Source organism: Bubalus bubalis, chromosome 8, assembly GCF_019923935.1.
Source record: "Bubalus bubalis isolate 160015118507 breed Murrah chromosome 8, NDDB_SH_1, whole genome shotgun sequence".
NCBI lineage: Eukaryota > Metazoa > Chordata > Mammalia > Artiodactyla > Bovidae > Bubalus > Bubalus bubalis.
Genome location: NC_059164.1, coordinates 43,139,486 through 43,154,682, shown reverse-complemented (window position 1 = coordinate 43,154,682; position 15,197 = coordinate 43,139,486). Strand labels below are relative to the sequence as shown.

The 15,197-nt window shown below is 36.5% G+C and overlaps 1 non-coding gene across 1 annotated transcript; it reads right to left on the bottom strand.

The window, feature by feature from the left end:
• Positions 1-13,518: 13,518 nt before the first annotated feature.
• On the bottom strand, positions 13,519-13,663 carry LOC112586689. Its single transcript, XR_003111182.1, has one exon. It is a non-coding gene; the product is annotated as a small nucleolar RNA SNORA57 (small nucleolar RNA).
• Positions 13,664-15,197: the final 1,534 nt, after the last annotated feature.

Genomic DNA, 15,197 nt, shown 5'->3' with positions numbered 1-15,197 from the left:
TGCAGTTCTAAATATTTATCTCAGCCTTATCATTATTGCCTACTGGGATCCAGGAAAACTCCAAACAAAGGTGCGGTTGGATAAGGGGAACTGGTTTCTTCCCATCCTGCACTGCAGCAGAGGTCCTGTCCATAAGTACCAAGTTTGAATTTTGACATCGTGGATTGAAGTTGATAAACATCTGTACTTTCCCTCTGCATACAAAAGAGGGAAGAAATTACAAGACTAAGGTGAGATAAAGTAATCATGTATGAATAGAAGGAGGATCATTGTGGAAGAGAAAATACTACTATAATTTCATGTCAAAAATTTTTCAAAGTTTAAGTCTTAGAATTTCACATTTTACTCATATATTTGGTAAAAAAAATTGTGAATCCAGTGGACCTTTGATATTCACAAGAAACACACACCTCTATAGCATGTCATTTTCTTAATAAAATTTAAACTGAAATAAAGTTTAACTGAAAAAAATACTTAAGTCTCCATATACTTTATGACTTGTATAATATAGCACTGAAATCATTTGTAAGGACTTCTTTTGGGAAGGAGTTGCTTTGGAACACCTTCACTGAAGTATACATGTATTCAGAGGGTGCAGAAAGTATGTAACCATCACAAAGTACACACTCCTATGAGTGTGACCACCCTCAAGCAGTAGAATAGACTAGTCACTGAGAAGCTTTCTTCTGGCCGTGTAAGATTTTTTCATTATGTGCAGCAGTTCCTTTATTCATTTTTCTTTGCTAGAGTTTTGTATTGTGTGAATATAGCATAGTTAGTCTGTTCTGCTACTAATAGACATTTGTGTTGTTTTCAGCTTCGGAAAATTATAAAAATTTTGTTGCTACAAATACTTTTTAATGTGTTTTGGTGCACTTATATATATGCATCTATTGGGTATATAATTCAGGTGTGCAGTTTTTATAGAGTATGCATATATATTCAGCTCTGTAGATATGGCCAGTTTTCAAAATTGGTTGTTCTGATTGTTACGTATTTCCCTCCTGACTAATGAGGTTGAGTACATTCTTAGGTGCTTAGGACCATATGGCTGTTCACTTTAGTGAAGGACCTGTTCAAGTCTCAAAAAGATACTGTTTGGCATATCTACTAAAGCTGAGTACACACATATTCTATCATCTGACAACTCTGTACCTGTTTTTCTCTTTAGTTATTTGTCTTTTTCATATTCATTTGTTGGAATTATTTATATATTCCACATTTTAATCCTTGTGGGTTTGCTTGGGCTTTGCCTTTTCAGTCTATTAATGATTTTTTTTATTTTTAATAAAAGGAGTTCCTTAATTTAATTAAATCCAATTTATGAATGTTTTATTTTATAATTATTCTTTTTTGTTCTCTTTTAGAAATGTTTGCCCACCCCAAGATCACGAAGATGTTCTTCAGTTTTCTAGAAGCTTAATTTTTTATTTATATTTTTATTTTGTTATGTTTTTATCTAAAACATAATTTTATTAAAACAGAATTAATTTTTGTATAGAGTATGAGATAGATTTCTTTTTCCTTGATGAATCACTATTTAATGTCTTTTCTCCATTAAATATATATACTCTTATCAGCATAAGTTATATATTCATTGATCTTAGTCAATTACTGGATATTTTTCTTTCTATTCCATTGCCTATCTTTATGTTTTAAATTCTGCCTTTTTCCATCTTTAGCTTTCTCCCAGTGATTTTTATATTGCCTAGACAGTCCATAAAATTTGTATTCATTTTTATTTCTTATATAAAGCATATAATAATTTTATTTGTATCTGAGATAAATTATTGCCAAATTCATCCTGCCGCTTTATCTGAAACCTCTACCTTGTAGCTCATACTACAAAGACTTTTAATCTTTCCTTTTCCATTGTAACACTATCAGTTACCTTTCTTTTGGAAGCAGTTTTTCACAAATAGTATTTTTTACTGTAGTATTTTTCACTGTATGGATATTTTTTCCTTATATTGATAAACAGAGCAATAAAGCCATAGTTGTATGTGAGTGGTGAGCTAGGCTCAGACAATAGTTAAGTGACTTCCTCACAGGTAACAGCCTCATAGGACATGTGGTTATGTTTTTGCCTGAGCAAATTTATATAACTGTATATCCTAAACCCCTGTGGTCACTTAAAATAGCTGAATCTATGAAATTCTTTTTTAGTTGTTTAAAACATTTCTTAATGCTATGGCCTGTGTCATTTTTTAAAATTGAAGTATAATTGACTTATAGTGTTAGCTTCAGGTATACAACATAGTGATCCAGTATTTTTATACATTACAAAATCATCACCATAATAACTGTAGTCACTATCTGTAACTGAGTTATTACAATAGTGACTATATTTCCTATGTTGTACATTACATGCCTACTAGAAGTTTGTACCTCTTAATCTTTATCACCTGTTTCACTCATTTCCCCACCTTTTCCCTCGCAACAACCAGTTTTATCATCTATGAATCTGTTTCTGTTTTTTTTTTTTAGATTCACTTGTTCTGTTTTTTAAGTTCCACATATAAGTGAAATTGTACAGTATCTCTCTTCCTTTGTCTGATTTAGCATAATACACTCTAGTTCCATTCTTTTGGTTGCAAATGGCAAAGTTTCATTCTTTTTCAGGGCTGGGTAACATATATTTCATTGTATATATACACCACATGTTTATCCATTTGTCTATTGATGGGCACATAGTTAGTTAACTAAAAAGAGACAATTTTGTGCTAAACATGATGGGGAGCAATAAAAATAATGCAATCTGAAGGTTTGAGAGAAATTCAAGTGCAGAATGACTGTATTTAGTCTTAAAATGTGTTCTGGTTATATTTTTGTTGAAGTACGTATTTGGTAGTCTTGATTGCAATCCATGAAGTCACTCTTTTAGTTTAATCTTAAATATAGAATAAATTTTAATTAAATCACTTGTGCTAGATTTGGAAAAATTTTTGCTGTTTTTGTTTTCTTACACAGATACCTCCTCTAATTGCCTGCGGTTTTGAAAGTGAAAGTAAATGTGTTAGTCACTCATTCGTGTTCAACTCTCTGAGACCCCATGGGCTACTGTAGTCTACCACCCTCCTCTGTCCATGGCATTCTCCAGGCAAGAATACTGGAGCGGGTTGCCATTCCCTTCTCCAGGGGATCTTCCCAACCCAGGGATCATACCTGGATCTCATGCATTGCAGGTGGTTTCTTTACCCACTGAGCCACCAGGGAAGCCTTCCTGCTTTCAGTAATGTTATTTTAGATATTGAAAAAAGATTTTCGTATATATCCATTCAATAATAGCTAAAAGTAGCTCTAGTTTTTAATACAAACTATTTTCTCAACAGATTTGCTGCAGTCTGTTTCCCCTGCTATCTGTCTTTAAGGTGCACAAGTCTTATATGATAGGCAAATGACCAATTAGATCATTTAACCAGTGAAAAATTTAACAATTTAACCAGTGAAAAAGCAGCTATGCTTGAGTAGCTCAAGATGTGTCTCAGTGTTCTAAACTACAACAAATCTGGGCTTTGTTGAGTTAGTGGGGGAAGAGAATTCCAAAGATTCCAGCTACTTTTCATTTTTTAGAGATAAAATGCCTTATGTACTAAAATCATGATTTAATGTAATAGCAGTTGTGACTTAAATCTCTTGCCAACATTTCAGCCAGAACATATAAGTATACAAACATGCAATATATCTGTGATGTTTTAAAATATTGTGGTTTTTAAATTTTGTCTTTATCTACTTGTATGTGAACTTGTCAGAGTATTTTCAATACTTCTAAAATAGAATGTGAGAAAGAATTTACTGTATTAAATATAAAAATCAAAGTATTTAGTTTTCTCTTTGTATTTGAAATAAGTACACAAAAACATTTTCATGCAGCTTCTATACAAACACTTTTAAACACCAACCTGAGGATACTATATATGTTGTGTAATTTGAAGGATATAGTGATTAGCTGAGGTTAACATTAGAAAATCTTTTTTTGTTATTTTTAATTTTTTTCCTGGCACTGCACCATTTGGCTTCCAGGATGTTAGTTCCCTGACCAGGCGTTGAACCCTGGTCACACAGTGAAAGTGCTGAGGCATAACTACTGGACTGCCAGGGAATTCCCTAGGAAAACTTTTTTAATTAAAATTATATATGATAAACATTTTGTTGTGTCAAAAAGGTAAAATGAAGTTTATAGGAAATTTTACTATTACTATTTAGAAGAACAAAATAGTCTCAACATTTTTTCAACTTAAAATGAGTTGTCCGTTTTCATATTATTTCATCTATCAATATCAATATCCATGTAACAGATAAAAACAAAAATCTATATGTAGAGATTGTACATTTAGACTTTGCTTTCATGTGAATTCACTTGAATTTAGGGCTAAAGATTTTTGAAAGTTGGATTCTTTAACCTTAATACCTTTTAGCAGTTTCAGTGGTTGCACGGGTGTTCATCATTGAACTCTTCCCCATTCTGCCAGAAGGGGGCAAGCAAAGCAAGCAAAGGAAATTTATAGGAAAACTTCCCTGCCCCACCCCCCCCGAAAAAAAAAAAGACTTAGGAAAGGCACTCAAAATTCAGAAAGGTACAGCCCCAAAGCTTCTTGGGGTGGCTTCACTGTTTGAGAGTATAAAGTCCCTAAAGCCAAGTGCCCACCTCCCTATAAGCAAATCTTAAGGCATCAATACACGTTCATGCAGACTCAGGCCTATCTAATAAAAATCATTAACCTTGCAGAATGCTTACCAAGTGCCAGACCTGCTAATCTCTGAATACATTACCTTTCTTAATCTTCACAAAAACCTTGCCAGATGGACATTCTTGTTAATCTGGGGAACACAGACTCAAAGTCACAAAAAGTAGCAAAGCCAGGATTTAAGCCTAGCTCCTATTACAAAGCCCTTGCACTTAACTACTGACACTACTATATGCCCTAGTTTTCAGAGAAGCTAGGAGTGTAGGCTTTAGCAGGCAAGAAACGTGGATATGTTAGTGACTAGAAAAGGGACTAGTGTCTTAAGTCAAACGTCACTAATAGGCTTTAAAATACATGGCTTGAAAACTGATCGTGGTCCAGTGGTTAAGACTTGAGCTCCCATGGAAGGGGGCATCTGGGAGCTAAGATCCCAAAAAGGGGGAAAAAAAAGTTAAAACCAGATGAAGTCCATTTGCATGCTTTGCCTTGGTGTCTCCGTTTATATCCTTTCCTGCATTAGAGTAATTCTAGGGCAAAAGTATGGGACAGAAGTCAGGATCTGGAGTTTTACCAACTTGGTCAATTTTAACTTTATAGTTAACTTGGTCAGATATTGTGGCAGGTTGGAAATCACGGCCATGATATTTCCAGCTCCTCCCATCGAGGTGAAGTTTGTTTTCCCACCCCGAGTATCTGGGCTGGACTTGTGCTTTGCTTTGACCCATAAAATGCAGCAGATGTGTTTTCTTGGCTGACTCTTTATCTAGACCTTGAGAGGGCAGGCTACTTCAATCCCTTGGGGTCCTGCTGGCATGTATAGACACTCAGGCTAAAACACTGAACAATAAGAGAATGATGAGAAACTATATGGAGAGCTAATACAGCCGACACCATATGGAGGAGCATCTAGGAGGACTTCCTAATCACCTGAACTGTGAGAAACAAAGTGATGTTTTAAAGACATTATATTTTACTATGAAGTTTATTATGTAGTATATAACCAAAAATAGGGAACAAAAAATGCATAAGTTAAATCTCAAAATATTTAATGTAGATTCTTTTTTCCTACTATCACTTTTCCAGTTTTCATAAAGGTATAAAATATCCCTGTGTTCTTTCTCTTCCTTTTTATAATATACAGTTGGTAATGAACTGAAAATGTCAAAAGGCTGCAGCTAAAAGCCAAGGACCTTCCAAAATCTTAAATAATGCCTTACATAATTAGAAATGTACCCATAATGAAACTCTGTAAGTAGCTCCAAGAGCTGGAAAAGCATTTCTCTGAGCTCTAAAATAAAAGGGCACACTAGTAGTTCTTTTAGCAATTACATTCTTTAAGGCTATAATGATATACATAAATAAATAATCTGTAATGTGAAAGGTCTTAAGTTCAGGGTTGCAAGTTAGCAGAGATCCAAACAGATCTGAAACCCTTTCCTTTCCTTATATGCTTCAGAACAATTGAGACTTTCTACTAAGTAGAACTATATACATTATTTATGTAACAAACACTCTGTGTTACTCACTATGTCCATATTTTGCTGTCACTCACTTAATAAGAAGGCACTATCTTTATATCCATTTATAGATGAGGAAATAGGGTACAAAGCGAAGTTACAAAAGTTGTCCAGGATTACAATGCAGGGAAATTTTGCTCTCTCTGAGGGATGAAGGGGGAAGGGTAGAAAGCAGAAATGGAGTTAGATGGTATTATGTATTCAAGTAACAGCTCCGTGTAAGTAATTCTTCCCAGGGAAGTAACCATGAGAGCAAGGAGGCTGTTGCCTATCATTTGAGGTCCATGATGTGTCTCCAGTATTTCCAGCTTTTGTGCACCACCATGGCCCCCTCCACCCTATAGCTATAGAAAACAGTGCCTAAATATACCTTGGAATTTTTCTCGGTGTTTTGCTCATTTGGCTCCATCCAACAGCAACACACTACACAGAACCTTCCTCAAATGCATAAATGGAATCACGTACCTTTCAAAGTCCACCAGTAGTACTTTCCCCACAAAGCCTTCCAAATTCTCAATATGTTAATATTACTCTCTAGACTTCCAGCAGAATTAATTGCTCCTTCCATCGTGTTTCTTTAGCTCTAGGATTCTAAGCAATTTTTTCACATCACTTTCTTAAAAAAATTTTTTTTTTTTTTTTTTTAAATTCTGTGGCCGCGCTCTGCAGGATGTGGGATCTTAGTTTCCTGCCCAGGGATCAAACCTATGCCCCCTGCAGAAGCACCAAATCCTAAATACCACACCACCAGGGAAGTTCCTCCTACATTACTTTAGTTGTTCATAAAATATATCTTCCATAGTAACTTGCAATTTTCTTGAGTGCCTAATCCACTTTTCTGCTTACAGTGTGTATCTGAAAACATTCATTGTAATGATATTCTCTGAATAGAGGTGGCATTCAGTCAGGGTGAAGAGGGCATCTTTTCCAGACTCAGTTACTATAATATAAACTTTAGAGACAAGCAGAGGTGACATTTCTGATATTGCCTCAAGGCACTGTCCGTTTCAGGGTAAAGAATAGCAACCTTTTATTTTTAGTTCAAGTTAGACAATTCCACAGCAATTTCATATAAATAAGCAAAGAGTAGCGGTCGAAATTGGGGATTCCCTGGTAGCTCAGCTGGTAAAGAATCTGCCTGCAGTACGGAGACCTGGGTTGGGAAGATCCCTTGGAGAAGGGAAAGGTTACCACTCCAGTATTCTGGCCTGGAGAATTCCATGGACTGTATAGTCCATGGGGTCACAAAGAGTTGGACATGACTGAGTGACTTTCACTTTCAGGGGACAAAATCTAGAAGCAGAGGACACTAACTAAACAGTCAACCCACCAACAAGTTTTAGACTGTTTATGAAGCACAAAGTTTAGTGGAAACTAGCATTTACTACTAGTTTCACTGATAGATAAGCTCACTGACAGACAGCCCAAGTCAAATGGGGCTGCAGTTCCTTCAAGGAGCTATCCAGTCATTCTTTTAATCAATTAATACTAATTTTCCATTAGGCAGAGAAGCCACAATTTTGGTGAATCATTTTTAGGAAGACTAGTACTTTGATTTCATAAGTCACTTAGAATCTGGGGGGAAAACACCTATATGTGCTTGAGTATTTGCTTTTAAAATTAATTAAAAATAAATAATAATATCCATTTCTAAGAACATGAAACCATGATTTAAAAAGCACTGTATTCTGCAATGGAATATTACTCAGCCACAAAAAAGAATGAAATAATGTCATTTGCAGCAACATGAATAGATAGAGATTACCCTCCTAAGTGAAGTCAGACAGAGAAAGACATTTATATGACATCACATATGCAGAATCTAAAAAATGATGCAAATGAAATTATTTATAAAACAGAAATGGACTCAGACATAGAAAACAAACTTACAGTTATCAAAAGGGAAAGTGGTGGAGGGATAATTAGGAATTTGGAATTAACTGAAAGAGGAGAGTGAAAAAGTTGGCTTAAAGCTCAACATTCAGAAAACGAAGATCATGGCATCTGGTCCCATCACTTCATGGCAAATAGATGGGGAAACAGTGGAAACAGTGTCAGACTTTATTTTTGGGGGCTCCAAAATCACTGCAGATGGTGACTGCAGCCATGAAATTAAAAGATGCTTACTCCTTGGAAGAAAAGTTATGACCAACCTAGATAGCATATTCAAAAGCAGAGATATTACTTTGCCAACAAACGGTCCATCTAGTCAAGGCTATGGTTTTTCCAGTGGTCATGTATGGATGTGAGAGTTGGACTGTGAAGAAAGCTGAGTGCAGAAGAATTGATGCTTTTGAACTGTGGTGTTGGAGAAGACTCCTGAGAGTCCCTTGGACTGCAAGGAGATCCAACCAGTCCATTCTAAAGGAGATCAGCCCTGGGTGTTCTTTGGAAGGAATGATGTTGAAGCTGAAACTCCAATACTTTGGCCACCTCATGCGAAGGGTTGACTCATTGGAAAAGACTCTGATGCCTGGAGGGATTAGGGGCAGGAGGAGAAGGGGACGACAGAGGATGAGATGGCTGGATGGCATCACTGACTCGATGGATGTGAGTCTGAGTGAACTCTGGGAGTTGGTGATGGACAGGGAGGCCTGGCGTGCTGCGATTCATGGGGTCACAAAGAGTCGGACACGACTGAGCGACTGAACTGAACTGAACTGAAACACAGTACGATATATAAATAGATAAACAACAAGGATCTACTATATAGCAGAAAGAACTATATTCAGTGTCTTGTAATAACCAATAATGGAAAATAATCTGAAAAAAGAATATACATGTACATAGATGTATACTTTTTGGATTATTTTCCATTATATATGTATTTTCCTATATATATTATTTTCCATTATATATGTGTGTGTGTGTGTGTATATATATATACACACACACACAACTGAATCACTGTGCTATGTGCATGAAACTTTTTAAATCAACTATACTTTAAAAAAATTACTGTATTCTAAATAAAGCCTTTTGGTCTAAGCCAGTGTTTCTGAAACTTTTTTCCATTATTGTTCTACCCCTACAGGAGAATATTTAAATTCTCCCCAGTGAGAATGATAAGGAATAAGATTTTGTTGGGTAGAGTTGAGGTTTGAAGGGATCCAAGAGTTTTTTGCCTTTAAGAAAGTTTCAGAATGCATGGTATAAGCCCATTAACAGAAAACTGCAAACTCAGTATTGCAGCCAACTAGTTTTAGAGTCACTGGTGGTCCAGGTGTCATCCCCTTGGCTGTGTCTGATAATATTAAGACTCTCAATGTGCTACTCACCCTGCTGGGATGATGTTTCAGGCTTGTCTCCATCTTTAAAATGAGACAGTAGTTTCATGCCCTCTTATAGTTTCAGGGCCAAGGGAACAATCTGAAAATACTTTGAACACTGAATCTAATATTTATTTTATGGAATCTAATAAATCTGTTCTCTTGAATGGAGACATCTGATAATGTGCCTTACCCATTAATTAGCTAAAATGCTAATAGTGTTCCTTCCCTGACTCTGCCTCCTTGTTCCTTCCTAAACATACTATTGACAAGTGTACTTTAAAATAGACATTTGTTTTCATCCACATCCAGAAAGGCTATAATAGGTGTGTTTCCCTTAATGAACACTATAATTTCCTTTTACCAAAGGACTGCTACAAGGATTAAATTATTTAATATACATAAACGCCTAGCATAATATAGTTTCTTCTTAGTATAAAACACAAAGCCATAAATTATGAAAGAAACAACATATAATCAACTGAAAAAGCAAAGATCTTACTGTGTAAGTGAATAAAATGGCTGTTGACATAACCACAATACTATTATTAAATCTAAAAAATTAAAAATAATTTTTAATATGATTAGTTTTCCAAGTTTACATGTTCAAATTTCCCTGAGAGTCTCATAAAATGTTTTTGACAATTGTTTTGTTTGAATGAAGATACATACAAGATTCACACACTGCATTTACTTGATCCATCTTTTAAATTTCTTAATTTTAGGTTCCCCTCCCTTTTTTTCCCCTTGCCATTTATTTGTTGAGTTGTGTCACTTTTCCTATATAGTTCCCCATACGATTTTGCTAACTGCATCCCTGTGGTGTTTCAAAACATGTGCTTCTAATTCTTGTGAACTTGATAGCTGGATCTAGAGAGCTCTCAGATTCAGGTTTGATGTTTGGGGCAAGAATGCCTCATATATGCTGTCATCTACTCATTATACCCAGTCATAGTGTCTAGTAGTCTCAGTGGTAATATTGATCAATGAGTGCTGTCAGGCTGATTTATTCATCAAAAATGTTCAATGTTTCATATAATGCCATCCTCCTCTGAATATGCCTTCCTCCTGTTAATATGCCTTCCTGGGCTTTAGTATTTAGAAAGCTAAAAATGCATTTCTCAAACTGCCTTGCAGCTAGAGTTAATGATGTGATTTGAATTCCATCAACTATAGGCAGTTGTGTATAGTGAACTGAGTTGTGGAGGGTCAGGTTGTGAGGCACCTTCATGACAGGGTGTATTATAGTGAAAGACGCTGTGGAAACAGTGGTTGTAGGGGTGTCTTCTCCATTCAGTAGGTAACCTCCTGAGCATGGCCTGATCAACAGTCCTTTGACAGCTCAGTTCTTTAGCGTGGATTTGTGAGTTATTCCTGAAGCTCAATCCACTGGCTGTTTCTTCAACCCTGCCAACCATTTGTGATAAGACCATGTAATACATCCCTTTTGGCTTAAATTACCAGAGTGGACTTTGTTCTCTGCTTTGAATCCTGACTAATATAGCTCCACTAAGAAAAAATATTTTCAGCAATTGTCAAGCAGTTGCCGCTCACTTTTTTAAAAGAGTGAATTTAGTTAAGCTTGTTAACAATTGCCTGAGTATGTAAAATAGATATCGTAGGAAGATAAGCCTTTTTAAAAGAAAAAAATCATATAGCAATTTCACATTAACATTGTATAAAGTTTCTAAAAAAAACAAAGAAGTGCCTTCCCTGCCAGTTTTACTGAGAAATAACCAGAATCGCTGTATAAGGTTAAGGCATACAGTATGATGGCTTGATTTACATATATTGTGAAATGATTAACACAATAGGTTCAGTTAACATCTATTATCTTGTAGATGCAATACAAAGAAAAGAAAAAAAAATTTTTTTCCCTTGTGATGAGAGCTTAGGATTTACTCTCCTAATAACTTTCCCATGTCACACAGCAGTGTTAGCTAGTCACCATATTATACATTACATCCTTGTACATAGTTATAACTGAAAACTTGTACCATTTGACCAGCTTCCTCCAATTACCCTCCTCCCAGTGTTTTTTAAACATTTAAAAATTAATCCATGTTAAGAAAAATTAATCCACGTACAATAATGACAATTTTATTGAAAAGTAATTTAAATATTATCTTCACAAAATTTTAATTCTATAATATGAAGTAATAGGTATAAATCTTCAGAGTCTGGCAAAGAGATTTTTATTCAATATTTTATTACATAAATGTAAAACAGGAGTTGAAAGAAACTATACCATGACCTATCCAGTGACCAAATTATACCTGTCACTTGAACTCTAAAATTAACAGTTGTATTTGTTTTACCACACATCTAACCATCTATACATCTCTCTATCATACATTAATCCATCTTATTTTTTGATACATTTCAAAGTAAGTTGCAAGCATGAGTACAGTGCATGCATGCTCAGTCATGCCCCGTCTGACTCTTTGTGACCCCATGGACTGTAGCCCGCCAGGCTCCTCTATCCATGGAATTTCCCAGGCAAGAATACTAAAGTGGGTTGCCATTTCCTACTCTGGGGGATCTTCCCAACCCAGGGATCAAGCCTGCATCTCTTGAGTCTCCTGCATGGCAGGCAGATTCTTTACCAACTGTGTCACCTGGGAAGCTGGAAACATGAGTACACTTCACACCTAAATAACCTCAGAATAGCAAAAAAATTTTTTTTCAAGTATAGTATATGGCCACTGGAGGGCTTCCAAATGCCATAAAATGCATTAGAAAGTAAATTATGGAAGTGAAAGTTGCTCAGTTGTGTGCGATTCTGCAACCCCATGGACTATACAGTCCCTGGAATTCTCTTGGCCGGAATACAGGAGTGGGTAGCCTTTCTCTTCTCCAGGGTATCTTCTTGACCCAAAAATCAAACTGGGTCCTCCTGCATTGCTGGCGGACTCTTTACCAACTGAGCTATCAGGGAAGTCCAAATTAGTCTATAGTGTTTAAGTTGTCACGTCCTGGGGAAGGTCTAGGCAAGAAGTTGCATGGAGTGTAAAGGGCATCAATCAGACGGAGAGACCCAATCTGAAATCCAGCAAAACTGCAACATTTTTTATTTTTACCCTCATACCTCTCCTCCTCTTTTTACAGCTCCTTCAGTTATAAAAGAGAAAACACATAACTGGCCCCTCTCCCACTCAAATGATTTGTGCTACTGAAGGTAGAAACTCTTTAAATCAGAATCTCAGAAAACTTGATGGAAATCAAAATGTTATATTTGCAGAAATGAGCTGGCATCGTGAACTCAATGTTAACCTTCCATGAGGGCAGGAGCTTAGTTTATCATTTATCCCTAGCATGTAGAACACTGCCTAGCACATACTAGTGCTCAATAAATATACACTGAAGGAACGGGTGAATTCAAATGCTTAATTCGAAATATAATATTCATATATTTCCTGTCATTACTAATCAAAGAGGTTTTTCTAAAATAAAAATAAGCCTCAACTTAAAAATAAGTGCATAGGTTGATTGTCTAGAGCTAGAGCTGCAATTATACAGAAATGATACGTTTTCCATATGCAGTGGGAACTTCGGCACAAGCCTATAGTGTATCCACCACTGAGGCTCACCTGACTGGTGAGCAGGTTTTGCCAAAGCCCCTGGCTGGGCAGAAGCCGCACTGCCTTTTGCTGGAGACCACAGGAAAGCTTCACAGAATTGTTAGGGCACTTCTCAAACACACCCTGGGACTTCCTAGAAACAAATATGAAGTCTGTTTGTGAACCAGTGGGGACGAGCCAGTGGAATCTGAATTATTGCTGTTGATGTTATTCTCCTTTTGGGCTTTTAGACTGGTGATACCTGAGGAAATTCAAATGTGCTGCAGCTTTAAAATTACCTTGTTAAGGTGATCATTTTCTTTGAGATTTCCTTGGCCTGGAAGAGTATTTCCATATTCAGCACAAGTTCATCAAGCTAGCACACATCTCAACGGCTACTGTGATTTTTTTTTCTTCTTTTTTCTTTTTTCCTTTCTCTTTTTCTTTTTTTTCCCTCCGCCCCCACCCCCCTCTTTTTCTCCCCCTGTGTCCCAGCGCTTGAGGATAGAACCAGTAGACTTGTGGCCTCTGTTACTGAAGACATGACTCCAAGGGGGCCAGAGCCCATCCCTCATCTGTACCTTATGCGGACCAGGACTGCGCACCCAGCCCCCGCCAAGAAAAGGAGGGTCTACAGGCACTGTCTCCCTCCCTGAGATCCCCAGCCCGACCCCCACGTTTACTCGGCCACACTCACTCAGTTTTTTTTTTTATTAAAAAAACATATATTTTTGTCTCTTTAAGAGAATGAGAGACAAACTGTTTTTTAATGTGTCTAATAGAGGGCAACATAAATAAATAATTTCAGATCTATCCGTTTTCCTGTTAGAGATCACAGTTGGTGGCCTACCTAGATGGGAATCAAGGACAAACGAGATTTAAAATCCATAAAATCACCTTGTATTTTATACTCAAAATAGGTATTTAGAGAAATTTCATGGCATAAGCTATAAAAGGTTAAATGTCCAAAGTAATCTGCTACAGCAAGTGCTACCCTCGCACTAAAGGTAGGTAAGATCTGCAGGCCCCTACAGATTTTCAAATAGCCCAATGAAGATGGTCATTAAAACATACTTTAGAGAAACCACATTCTTCCAAGTGAGCCATCAGAGGCTCCCTGCCACTTGGTATAATGTGATAGAATCCAAGCAATTGGATATTGGTGGGAGGTGGTTGACTGAGACCAAATATTCATTTGTTCTTTTTCAGAATGTTGCTTCTCTATGTCAAGGTGTACACTAACCACAGGTACATTCAGTAATATAAGAAACAAGCAGCAAGCGTCATTTTCATAAAGGTAAATTCATCCAACTGAATTGGATTCCTTTTCTGTCTTTAGTAAAGTCACTCAGTCGTGTCCGATTCTTTGCGACCTCATGGGCAGTAGCCTGCACCAGGCTCCTCCGTCCATGGGATTTTCTAGGCAAGAGTACTGGAGTGGTTGCCATTTCCTTCTCCAGGGAATCTTCCTGACCCAGGGATCAAACCCAGGTCTCCCACATTGTAGACAAACGCTTTACCATCTGAGCCACCGGGGAAGTCCTATGGTGTCTTTATGACCTTCCTATTTATTTTGTCTTTATGACCTTCCTATTTATTCTGTCTTTACGACCTTCTTATTAATTGTGGTGTTAAGATATCCTTTTTGTTAATAGTGGTAATGAATGATAACTTCATGTTTTCATTGTACTTACCTGAGTAAAAATGAAAGTAAAAAACTCCGTGTTAGTCTCCAAAATTATCTTGAAAATTTAATTGTACATGAAAAGTCCAATCTCTGGAAAAGTCAAAAAGTCTCTTCCAAATTAAGATTCTGTAATGCAAAAATCAAATAATCAACAACTCTATGAATTCATCTTCCCTATTCAGGTACTGGACATGAAACTGAATAGAAAACTATTGGTTGTTAGGGCAGGAGTTCCTCCATTTTCAGCCCCGTAAAGCATCTGAAATTCCCTCAAGGATGTAATAAAATTAACTAATACAACATAGCTTCTGAAGTCAACTGCCTAAGCTCTGACATTTACCAATTGCATTATCTTGGTCAAACTACTTAACCCAGTTTGTGCCTTAATTTCTTTATTCATAGAATGAAGATAATAATAGTGTCTACATCACAGGGCTGTTGTGAATATTAAATCAGGTAACTTATCTAAAGATTTC